The sequence below is a fragment of the Anas acuta genome, chromosome 2 (genome assembly GCF_963932015.1).
Source record: "Anas acuta chromosome 2, bAnaAcu1.1, whole genome shotgun sequence".
NCBI classification, from domain to species: Eukaryota; Metazoa; Chordata; class Aves; order Anseriformes; family Anatidae; genus Anas; species Anas acuta.
The window spans coordinates 104,623,869-104,636,783 of record NC_088980.1 but is presented as its reverse complement, the minus strand read 5'-3'; the positions used below and the strand labels follow the sequence as shown (position 1 = coordinate 104,636,783).

The window sequence follows — 12,915 nt, the reverse complement described above, 5'->3', positions numbered from 1 at the left end:
ATGAAGCTGTCTTTCTTGGCCTTTCCCAGCGAGAGACAACACAGGCTCTAGCAGACTTTTGCTTTGGTGGTTGCATTTGTGAGGCAGAGGTCTGTACAGGTTGTGGCCTGATTTATGTTTAAAATGGGACAGCAAGAACTGTGTCAGACCTCCCTGGCTGGGAGCAGTTCCCAGAGTGCCATGCCCTGGTCCTCTCTGACCTGGACTCGTTTCCTCCATGGCCAGCAGTTGTCAAAGAGTTAGAGCTGTAGAAGGAATGGATAACACCATTTTCTCCTCTGAGTGCAGAAAATAATTAAATGGGCGTATAAATATACCCAAGTCTTTTCCAAATGTTTTTTGGGGGAAGGTGAGGGTATAAATGGACAGGAACTACAAGATAATCTAAATATATATATGTATATAACACAAATATGTTCTCACATTGGGAAAAATAGTATTTTGTCTATTAAGTGCATCTTTTTGGAGAAGTATGCAGAATGTTTTTTTTTTATATAAGGATTTCTGTGGTGAATTACACCAAAGCAGCATCCTCACAGACACATTACTAGGGTAGAGTTTGGGTTGGTCTGTTGTATGTAGTATCCTCCTTAAGAACGCATTTTTAATTTTTTTCCCACTCAGAAACTGAAATTCCTCACGATCTTCACAAGTAAATATGTTAGAACTCAGGGGAGGTAGGGAGGAGGAGGTGCTTTCAACTGTTTTGCAAGAAATACTATTTTATTTCTATTAGTTAGGAATACTTAGCAGACAAATCCACAATTAAGAGCGAAGGAAAGGAGACCTGGGTGTATGATCCTGCTCACAAAGAAGAGTGAAGATGGAAACCAACCATAATTCAGTTCAGAAAGCACAGTATGTCTAAAACTTTCTCCTCTAAAACTTCTCTCCCTTCAGTGTGTAATAATGCTAACTCTGTCTTCTCTACAATTTGTCTGGATTTTAAATCAGATCAGCGTAATTAGCTAACTTTACTTATTAGCTTGAGCTGACTCTAGCTGGACAATGGTTGAATTGGTTGCCATTATATTTGTTTAACTGCTGTAAAGTAAGTTTCTAACAATGGGTTCCTACACTTAAATAGCACTGCCAAGCACTGGTGCCCTATCAATCATTCAGACCTTTCCCTCCTGCTGTCTGCTCTGATAGACAGTTCTGCTGATGGGGATGCTCTGGAAGAAGAGATCAGGAAGAAGGGATGATGGATAAAGGCCATCTCCTGTCTTGAGAGGAAATCAGAAAAATCCTTTCTTTCACTATCAACAAGCTGCTTTGTCAAGGTGTCAGAAGATTAATTATGCTCATGCAAGGAGTGAGAGCAACTTTTTCCCCTCGTTTTGGTGGCATTCCTCTGAACGGTGACAGAAAACTGCAAAGAAAGAGGCTTAAGAGATTTCAGTGCTGTAACATCACTGTCCTGTAAGCATTTGTAAGGCTCTTAGGCATACATCCACGATGCTGTGAGGTTCTGCCAGTGACCGATTGATCAAAGTATTTGTTTCAAGTGTAGTACTGACTTGATCCCATGAAACATTAGGTGCCAGCCACTGCTGAAGTCTGTCAGCATTGTGTTTTTTTTAGGTTTTCTGAAGATAAAGCTTTCATGGAAGAGATGTGGAAAACCTTTCCGTAGCAGAACCGTAAATGCAAAAGCATGCAACTGCGCATTAGTTTTTGAAGTTTCTAAATCTTCAGTAACAGGGAAAATCCCCAATAAGTGATTGTGGAGTAGTTTTTTTTTTTTTTTTTATTGGAGCTGTGGACCTCTGTTTAATAATTTATTTTATCCATTGCCCTTTTGTACGTTTTAAAGAAACTAAGTGTAGACTATAATAAATGAGTGATCTCACATTTTGAATTAAGTGTGAATTAAATGAATAAAATGTGTTGATTTGAATTCTGAACTGAATAGGTTTCAGTAAAAAAAAAAAGTTGGATTTTATTTTTTTTTTTAAATTGGAGGCTATTTTGGCTATGTTACTTCTTTAAAAAGCTCTCTAAATGTTGCACAAACTATGTCATTGAGGGGACTCCATTGGTCTGGCACGATATGTGACTTAGTCCTGTGCTCAGATGGAGAGCATTTTTTTGATCCGTTGATTTTATTTTTTTCTTGGAAGGGTTAAGTCTTGAACTAATAACAGGGAATTGGAGACTTAAGAGCCACATCACTTGTTTAGTTGGGTGTCTCTGGAATAGTTTTGATGTTTGCCATGGTAGACTATGAGTATTGATGGTTGTTTTTTGGTTTGTTGTGTTGTATTTATTTTATTTATTTATTTATTTTATTATTTTTGGTGCAGCTTTCCTTCAAATTAATATCATTTTAAAATTGCTGACCTCTAGTACACTATAGTCGAAACAGTAACAAAACCAAACATTTTAAACATGGATGTGCCTGACCTTGAAATGCTGCTGATAAAAGCTAATGCTGTTAAATTGCATGCCAAATTAACCCTCATTTCCAAATGCTTTGTGTGTGCGTTTCCTGTAGGATAGGCTTTGATCCTGCAAAGTAACACTTCTTTTACAATCAGTTATTTTTTAATGAAGGAAAATCAATGAACAGGTTTCAATGCCTGATTTCAGTGGCAGTGAAATGACATTTTTTCTTTCGTGTCCCTCTGCCACAGTGCTTTGTCTACTGTATCGAATGCCTGACATGAATAATTGCCTTAGCGTGGAGGTAACACTTATTTTCAGCCTGAATCTTTATTTTTACATGTTGAAACCTCATTAAGGATTACAAGGTCATGTGAGGAAGGCACAGGAAAGTGGATAACGGGATGGGCAGGGAATAACTTTTTGAAGAAGCTTTTTTTTTGGAAAAGTTGTACTGAGTCTCTTAGCATCAATAAAAATGTGGCTTTTGTCTGACTTGAGAGAAGAACATTGCTTGCCTCACACTTTTTTTTTCTTGAAACAGCCAACTTCGTATCATTTTTGCAGGTATCCATTGTGGAGTACAAACTGTATTACTCTGTGCTTGTTTTTAATCCAGAAGTTACATTGCTGGAGCATCTCCCTGCACAGTCTGTGAGTTTTCGTTTGCATCTTCTGAGGGGTACAGCCTTTGTGTGGGGTTTAACAGGACATAACATTGTGCCTTTCTGGCTTGGCGGGCCCGTGTGAGTAGCCTTGTGGTGTAAACCCCACTGAAACGGGGCAACAAGCACATGCAGAGGTTGTTCACATAGCACTACTGACTTCTGCTAGTTTTTATCTGCTGAAGACCTCGCGGGTTTTCATCTTGAAATGAGAGCAGGTCATCTTCTTTCCCCCCAACAAATGAACCACCGCCTGCGTAAATTCATTTGAAGGGGACGTGATCTTCCTGTGTGAACTTTGGAGGGAAGCACTCACAGGCCATAAAGTGAATCACCCGTCTCCCCGGGCTCGAGCCGAAACCTCGGCCCGTCTCCCTGACATCTCCTCGAGGAGTTCAGCTGCCAGCCTGAGCTTGGCCCGATGAAGACACTTGGTGTCCATCCCTCCCTCACAGAGAGCCTTCCTCCCCCATGTCCCCGGTGGGGTGCTTTTGTTCTTTCATTTTTTTGGGGGGGGAACACAGGTTTTCTCCTCCTATCATCGCTGCTTCAAGCTCTTGTTCGCTGGCCTGGCCAAATGGAGGCTGGTGCTTGCTCTGGGAGAAAATTGTTTTCTGAGCCCGTCACTTTGATTGTGTTACCTTTCTTTTTCTTTTTTTTTTTCTTTTTTTTTTTTTTTGCATTCCTCTGTTGGCATTTTCTTGTCTTTATAGCATCGAACCTAAGCTCTTTATCTTCTCTTTCAAGGCCCTCAAATCCCTGAGGGTTTTTTTTTCTCTCCATTATCTGCCCCTTGTCTCTCCTTGTTATTGAGATGTCAGCCCTGGGACCCATTCAACCCTCAGTGCCTAATGGGGCAGACACAGCCGACCTTGATCTAGGGCCAGGCCAGCTCTGGGCTCGGATTTTGGCATTAGCCAGTGTAGTCCAGGGCCCTGTCCTCTGGGCCTGGGGGGTGTTTGTGTTCCTCGTGTGCCTCCGTGTCTCATGTGGAAACTTTGGGCAGGAGCTGACCTTGAGGTCTGCGCAGCGTCTTTCCTGGCTCATGCACTGCGGGCTCTGAGGTAATGCAAGTAACGAAAAAAGTATCTCGTGTTTTACGTACTTTGGCATTGGATTCTGACCTTTTTAGAGCCTCAAGGGTTGGGGAGGTGAGGAGAGTTAAGGCTGAATTTTGCCAAGGCTTCGTTTTGTCTGCTTGGCGTGTGTTTTGGGAGGGCTTAGTGAAGCACCCTCCTTCCATTTTCTGAGGCGAACCGACGCTACCTCAGCGTACTAAACCTCGGTGCACGGCTCTCCCTGCGAGCCCACGTGGCTCTCAGCCCGTTTCTGAGGACACTGATCTTTCCTTAAGGAAAATTTAGAGGCCAAGCTCTGAGCTGGTGCTGGATTGTGAGGGTTTTATGGCTGTACAAGTGGAAGAAAAGGGGAGGCCTTCCCTTCTCTGCAGAGGGAACGGGCCGACCATGGCAGCGCTGAAATGGTGGCTGGGAGAGGTGTCTGGAGGCCTCATCCCGCTCCTGCCTTCAGGACCATCGCCAGTGCTCGTGTTAAAATATGTGTTTAAAATGTTAAAATGCTAGAGGAGGAATTAAAAAGGGGTATGGTAGAGGAGGAGATAAAAGGGTGGTGGGGTACAGCCGAAGGTACCATTGTATTATAAGTGCAGGAACCTCAGGAAAATGCTAATAGGGAGAGGAAGAGTTGAAAGCTTTTACTACTCTTCAGCAGTGTTGTGTGTTGTTTTTTTTTTCTGAGAATTTAAGAGAAAATGAATTCTGCCGAAGTGACCTCTTTTTCACCTCTTCCTGGCTTTTGAAAAGCCTGTGTTCCCTGAGCCGTCCACACAAACACTTACCCAAATAATGAAAAATCCAAGTGCACATGCTCCAAGGGACAGTTAAGCATCGCTGCTATTATGTTAGAGGGCAGTAGTTCCCAAGGAAAATTGATTTTTTTTTCTCCATTTTAATAACTTTAAAATGCTCTCAGTCTGCAGAAGGAAAATGTATAACCCTAAATAACTAACTAGAAGCTTTTTGAAGCTAAGAACCTCAGTGCTACTCTCCTGTTGCATGTGTTCTCCTGTGACTAAGGGTTTTGTTGAAACCTAAAAAAAAATATTTAGAAAGGGATAAAGTATCTGATCTTGGTAAGTCCTGTGCTTTTTTGTAGAAGTACAAGGTAACTGAAGATGCTGGTTTTTCTTTTGAAAATTAGGTCTCCAGCAGACAAAATGTGAGTCTCAAAAAAGAGCATTCTGGAAAGGAAGTGAACTTGGAAAAAATGGGCAACCAAATAGGATTTTATTTTTTTTTAACCTTCCTTTTAGCACAGAGTATTTTTGCTACACTTGCTGATCCAGTTGCTTCAGTGTCATTGCAGAACAATTTTTTTCTTCCCATAGTCATGGAGGAGTGATCTGCAACATCTTCTTGGTATTGTGTATTACATAAGGCACTTGCATATCTGCCTTCCTAATGAGAGCATTTCCATGGATTTTTCCTTACAGTTTTGGAAAAGTGAGAACAAGTATTTTCCTGCTTTGGTAGATGAATGGATGGCACCTTGCAATAAAATCTGTTTCTCTGATGTCCCTGTCATGTCTTTTTGTATTTGTCGGGGAGGAATCCCTGGGCACAGGCTTGTTTTCTGTGCAAACACCGGGAGAATGTGGGGACCAGCAAGGTTGAGCTGACCCTACGTGCTGGCCTGTTCCCTGCCGCTGACTGACATGTTTCAAAGGTTAAACTAACCGCGGATGAAATGTAATCAGTAGTGCACTGGATCCTTTCCAGATCACACTGGAGGGGTGCAATAACCAGCACTGTTAGCTTTGGGAGAGCCAGAGAGCCAGAGGTCATTACCTGTATGCGTCTGAGCATGAGGAACCCACTGCCTTTCCTGCTACCTCCCACGTATGTTTATTTAAATCTTATCTGGAATTGTTATCCTGCTGGCCTCTGGTTTTCCAAAAAGAAAAATGGCTGTTTGTTCCTCTTACACTGTAATTTTCATCTTTCTGTTGGTTTCTCAGGGTTTCCCAAAGATCTCAAACCCTGTCATTAGCTGAGATCTGGATTGGTACTCAGGGAAGGAGACAAAACTGCAAGAAAGAGTTGCTGCTTTCTCAGAGGGTGGCCGAAATAGGCTAGGGTAAACCAGACAGTACTCTAAAGAAAGAGCTGTGCTGCATCAGCAGAGGAAAGTTGATCTTAGTAGGGTTTCCTTCATCTTGTAGCTGGGAAAAGAGCTGGTGTGGTGGGAAACTGGTGAGGGACAGAGAGCAAGCACGGGACGAGGAGGTGGAACAGAAGCAACGTAGTAGAGATAGCATCTCTGAGAATTGATGTCCTGTTTCTTTCCATCCTCAGCCACGCAGTTTCCCCAACTCCATCTTCCATTCGTGCAGTGCTTTCAGTCCTTCGCATTCAGATCTGTGGCAGGAGTCTGCTCTCAGCGTCAGATAAAAAGGCTTTCTGGAAGGCACTAGAAGCGTGCAGCATATGGTGGGGAAGTCCTGCTTACTGTCACAGTAGGGATTTCAGGGGTGACAGGCAGGGAAGCCAGTATATCTCTCCCTACTTAGCGTTTACACAACCTGTTCTCAGAAACTGCCTGTACAACAAGGATATAATAAGTGGGGAACAAAACATTGTCTCGCTTTTGAATTCAGTGAGAAGGTTCCCACTCCACAGAGCATGTTGTTTTCCTTCTAGACCTGTGTGTGGGTACGGCCTTGAAAGCCTGCACATCCAGCAGCAGTGGAGCCTTTTCCTGGGAAGGACAGGGGGTGCAGACGGGGATGTTCGTTTCGCAGCAAGTCAGGCTTAATAGAGCTGCAGAGAGGATTAGATTGCTAAATGCCTTTGTATGTAGTCGTGATTGTGAAGTTATAATTAACAGCTGGGAATATGAATGCCTTTTCTTTTCCAGGCTCTCTCTCTGGGTTTCTCAGTCAATGCATTTTGCAGTGGTTTCTAAAGCAGCCCTGGCAAGAACAGAGGTCTGTACTGGTTTAAAGGAAGGTAGGCTCTGTCCTGAGGAGTTCAGTGTAAGTAGGTTATGATGTCAGAAGGAGAAAATGCTGTTACTCTCCTCATCCCACCTTTAGCAGACTCTCTTGGGATTGTAATCACAAGCAGAGAGAGCCCCTTATCAGTGTTGCCATCCGCTGCTCCCCTCCTGTACTTCAATGGTAGAATGATCTTTTCCTTATTTCCGAGTCTTTGTGAGATCTTTCTATTTCAGTGTGTGTGAGAGAGAACAAGGAGATCCCTTCGTTTTCTTATGAAATTCTTCTTTTTGAAAACCCTTTTCTTGCCTAGACTGATTATTTTTTTTCTCTTTCAATCCATGCCAGAGCACTGGAGATGTGGAAGAACTGATCCTTTCCTAGTCCTGTTTCTTTCATCTAGACCTTTGTCTACGCCAGGTTTCTTTTTAATTGTTCAAAGAGCGATTTGTTTCATTTCTCCACCAACCTTCAAGTAAAATGCTTCAATATGTATCTTCAGAAACGCACTTAGACTTCTGGCATGCCAGGCAGCGTCTGCATGAGACATAGTGTCTATGCGGATGGTTTCTACCGTACCAGGATAACTGTTCTCCTGTCTGGTATTTGTAGCCCACATTTTTGCTCAAGTGTGCCACTTCAGGGAGCTCTGTGGATGTCTTCGTTTGGAGGGCTTTTCAGCAAAAGCAGCATTAATGTGGAAGAGAATGTAGACCTTGACTGCAGTCTTAGAGGATGAGTCCCTCCACCTCCCAGATGTTCAGTCAGATGCCCAGAGCTATGGTTGGGCTGTCCCAGCTCAGGGGACGCTGTGAGTCAGGTGCTCGCCCCTATGTAAAAATAACTAGAATTCCTCAAAGAGATACAGACTTTGAGCATGAGCATTTTTAGGGAGATCTGGCCATCCCGTGTGGCCATGAGGAACAGCAGTTAAGCAGCAGGTCCTGACAGGGTTTCTGTTTTGCTGGATGATCGTAGTGATGGGGGAACCCAGAGCAGCAAAACTTGAAGTAACCTTGCTTAGAAAAACCCATTGTAACTGAAATATGGCATCTGCTTGGATTAAATGTCTGAGCATTTCTTCGAATATTCTGAGTTGATTGGCTTGCCCTTTCGCTTAGAGTACTCTGCCACTTTTGTCAGATGCTTTAAAAAATCACTAATGAACTTTCGAGAATATAGAATGCTTTATTGTGTCCTGGACAAGACAAAATTGTGCCAAACTTTCCATTTTTAGCCTGGCAACTTTTCTCTCTCTATTGTCTCCCTGTTCTTACGGGCTTCTACATCTCGATTTCGTAGTTTGGTTCTAGTGATGGGAAATATACCCAGACCTGCTTCAGAATAAAAAATCATTTGAATGCTCAGCTTCTGATAAGGAATGTAATTTAATTCTTTTGCTCACTCACAACACAGGAAAGAAGTGAGATACGTATGTGTGCAGCATGGAAAGAGGCTAGAGGGAGAGGGAGCCTTCTCATATAGTGACATGACAATCTTTACAGTATGTCCCTTCTCTGCAGGAGTTTTTTTTTTTAAATACAGATAAAACGAATGAATTTTCTGTTCATCGAGCCTAACAAACATGGTAGTCTTTTAACTGAAATCAGTGCCACAGATTTTAAAATCATTATTAGATCTCTAAAATGCCACAAAGATTCAGAGGCAGAGAGGCTCCTTCGTCTCTTAAATGATATTACATTGAGGAATGCTTTATTTCAGGAGCTCCTCTAAGTCTCCGCACTGTCACAGCTTCATTGCTTCAGATGTCACTTCAAGTAGGAGTAGTTTTTATAACTACACAGTAAACCCAAGATGGCTTAATGGAAATGATTTCTTCATGTGTCAAAATGACCCCTTTGTTTCTCATTTTACTCTTTTGTTGCCTGCAGCTAATCTGCTTTTGGGTTATCAGATCCAAGCATCTTACAATGCTGACTCTAGCAGTGGTATTCAGCTGGAATGCTGCCTTTTGTTTACTGGTTTTACCAGGCCTCCAGTGCTTTCTTTGGTCATCTGGTGTCTCCACTAATGTGATTTGCACTCCCAGGCTCTGCAGGTAGTCATGGGCTTTTATAAGGGAATTAGACGGAGGCCTGCCACCCTGGTTGCTAATGAATCCACAGGGTATTTTTTGTTTATCTTTCGTTACAATTTTCCAGCTTTTTTTTTTCCTTTCTTTATTTATCTTTTATTTATTTATTTACTTATTATTTATTTATTATTTTTTTTTGGAGAACACTGTGATCTGGTTGTGGTTTTTTGTTTGTTTGCTTTTCTGGAGCTTTTCTCCCCTCTGCTCTCAGACTTCATTTTTTAATGTTGGTTTACCTGGCTGTGGTGATGGTCATGTTGTAAATGAAGTACCAAATCCTATTGATCAAAATGTTTTTTTCTTTTTTTTTTTTTCTCTAGGATTTACAAATAAATGCAGAAAAAAAAATGCACAAACACTCAAAACTTCTTTATTGCAATAACTAATACATAAAAGTCGTTCCTGGTGCTGCTGAATGTCATATGGAGAGACAAACCTCTGCCTTCCTTCAGGATTTTTTTTTTCTATTAAAACAGCAGATGTTGGCATATGTAGGGAAGTTGAAGAGTTTTACTTACTGTGCTGCAGCTGGAATTTTAAATTTTGCAAGCACTCCAGAAGCAGATGCAAGTTGAAAAACACCATCAGTGCAGTCAAGTGAAGGACATAGTCAAGTAACTATTATATTACAGATGTTGCAGAAGCACACGGATCTCTAATTATACCAGAGATTTAAAAACAAAAAAAAACAAAAAAAAAAACATGAAATATATATATATATATATAAATACAGAGAATATATGCTCAAACATCTTGTACTCTTTTTCTAAAGCAGAGGAGAGCGTCGGGCTCTGCGGAGTTAAGCTGGGGAACATGTCAGATGCTGAGAAAGATGCCATTCATTCTATATCCACAACCTCTTACTTAACTGTCCTTGCTGCTTTGAGTGGGGACTAATAGAGTGATTAGGCTTTTTTTTTTTTCAGATTAGGCCTGCCATTTTGCTGTGGCCAGTATTTGGCTTGCACAAAAACAAGCACAATGTCAATGTTTTTCAAGCTTCCCACTAGTCTAATTAAAGACTCGACTTACAGTGGCAGGATTGGCATGTTTTTATCTCTTTGTAAAATAGTTTTCATTTTCTTCTGTTATTTTAGAATGGAAGACACTGAAATCTGTGATAAAATCAAAGCCTGAAAAGGATTTTGGAAATAAGCAGGCCCTTTTCCAGGCAAAAGTAGATAATATTGAATCCATTGTTACTTACCTCAGGAGCAAATCTATCTGTTTATCCAAGCCTGAAGAATTTAGAGTGATAAGAGTTGTCTCACTGATATGTGGCTTACTGGGTTGAGTCTTAAGAGTAGGAGAAAGCTTTAGAAAAACTAAAATACACGGGCACGTTTCAGCCCTTGCTCTGTGATGTTGATGCTACAGAATTCAGCTGTGCTGTTGGAGGGGGGCGTACGTTTCATATATGTCTAAGTTTATATTTTTAACACATTCACTGAGTGTCGGAGCATTAATTTCTGTTCACAGAATTGCAGTCATTTTGAGCTGGCGCTTCTGCTTCAGGAAACGTGTCGAAATTCAGGTGCAGGTATTTTTAATAGCGGCCGTATAAAGCAAGAATATATCGACTGAGTTTTACTGGGCTGACAGCAGCGCTGAAGGTCCTTGTGACCCAGAAGTTTGTGACCCATGAAATCTCCATTTGCCTTCTGTTGGTAACGTATCTGGAAGTACAGGGGACTGAAAAACGCATCCTGCGTGACCTAGCGCATCGATTATGTACGGACGGAAAATGATCTTGAGCATATTGCTAAAAACGGGTTTGATAACACAAAATACAAGGGGTAGGATTAAATCATATTCTTAAGCAAATGTTCTGTCAGCGCAAATTCAGGATAAATGACAGGAAGGAATTGGGCAGCGTTACTTCTAAAAATGGTAAATATTGCGAGGCTCCTGAAAACGAGTCTACAGCACACAAGCACGCAGGCAGGCAGATTTTACGGCTCTGTCCAGGGCACAGAAGGAAGATAAATCATGGCCATCCCCCTCTCATTTTTGAAATGGTTCAACCCTGGGGTTTAGCTGAAGGACTTAAGGAGTTTTTGAAGTGCAAATAGACTGGTGAAGGGTAAACCTTTTCAGAGTTTCATTTAGATGGATTTTTTTTTTTTTTTCTATGTGGATTTCTGGCACCAGCTGAGATCTGGAAGGCCACAGGATTTTTTTGTTTTTGATCAATCAAGCAAGCAGGACTTGCCATGGGGGTGTACATTCTCTGCATACATATTGATCCTATTGTGTTTAAAAGTAGTTAATTTAATCGGGGCTTTTTGAAACCTTCCTCGGTAAGACTTGCATTAATGGAGCTGTCATTTCAAGGTCATGTTTCAGTGTCAGTAACTTAATAGTAACAGCAGAAGTTACCTGTGAGAGCAGTATTCAGTTATTCCACGTTAAAATAGAACTGGTTTTACAAATGGACATTTAAAAATACTCAGTTTCAATCGAACAGTGTTGTTCCCATCAAATGAGAGAGATTTTCGGAGCAGTCTGCTGTTACTAAATGCATCAACACAAACCAATGCGTTATTATTCATCGTTGTTTGGATCCATAACCTTGGCCTGATCCCTTCTGTAGGGAGTTTGACTCCAAGAACCCATTTTTGCATCTTGGCTCTTCTGGCAAGATATTCGTAATGTCAGGGCTTTTATTTGGGGCTCTTTCTAGTAGTTTTGACCTTTTACCTCGCTCTTTCTCTTGTTTAAAACCAGCAGCATGCAGAAGATGGATTGCATATTAACTATAAACACATCTTCCCACTGTGATAAATATTTGGAGATACAACGTGTAAGGCTTGTCCTATGATAAGATGTGTATTTGAGTCTAGGGTATAGATTTTGTAAGGCAGGATATATTTTACTACTTGGATTCAGATACCAAAGCAGAAGGTGCCTGTAAATCTCCCAAGCTTGTTTTTCTCACTGCTTTCTTGGCAGCTATGGCATGCCCTGAGCCCTGCCGCTGGCCAAGGGATGCGAATCCAGAGTGATGTGGCCTGACTGGGCAGGCTGGGAGGCAGTGGAGAACAGTCGTTTATAAAACTCTTTTCAGTTGTGTCCCAATACTGTCAGTTCCTACACTTAATTAAGTGTTTTCTCCAACTGAACGGGGCATTATCAAACATTTCAGTGCGAGATTACTTGGTGGCTCAGAAAGGGAGAGGAACAGTGAAGGGAGAGGAACTCCATGGGGCTGGAGTTGGGATGCCTCCATGGAGGCAGCGTGGTTTCTCTTTAGGAAGGACCAAATGTATCTGGTTGATAGTTATTCTCCATATATTGGACATTCAGAAAGGTACTGCGTGGCATTCTCTGGGAAAACCACCTACATTAAATGTTACGAATTTCTACCTTACTTCTGTGTCTATGGTCTGGTAGTTGGAGGCTGGCAGTGCTAGGAGAGCCCAGCAGAAAGATTCCGGGTCAGGACAGGGACCTAAAACTGTAGCTCACCACAACGATAACACAGTTTTAACAAAGGAAAGAGAGGGGTGGTTTCTGGTATTGTTGATCCTGTAAAACACACAACCTCTTCTTCTGCTAAATTAAAAGACGAGCCATTACACCTTGCCTGGCATGAGCCACTTTGAGGAAGAAAGTGCTTCTGGCTTCAACTTTTTGATGTTATTTTTTTATTTTTGCAGCTGCTGAGCAGACAGAGAAGCTGAAGTTACTTACTATTAAGAAATACGGCTAAAAAAAAAATGCATATTGTGATTTCCCCCAGACATTACATTAAA

The 12,915-nt window shown here is 41.7% G+C and overlaps 1 protein-coding gene across 5 annotated transcripts in view; it reads left to right on the top strand.

Moving 5' to 3' along the window:
- The window catches only part of GREB1L (GREB1 like retinoic acid receptor coactivator), a 126,562-nt gene that overhangs the window by 35,640 nt on the left and 78,007 nt on the right, over positions 1–12,915 (top strand). The window contains exon 2 of one of the 5 annotated variants that reach the window (XM_068671465.1): positions 6,987–7,056. The exons of 3 other annotated variants lie outside the window; for them this stretch is intronic. The gene's annotated coding sequence lies outside the window, so the exon portion shown is untranslated. Of the gene's footprint in view, positions 1–6,986; positions 7,079–12,915 lie in introns of all 5 variants that reach the window. One more of the 5 variants, XM_068671466.1, reaches the window with a different exon arrangement.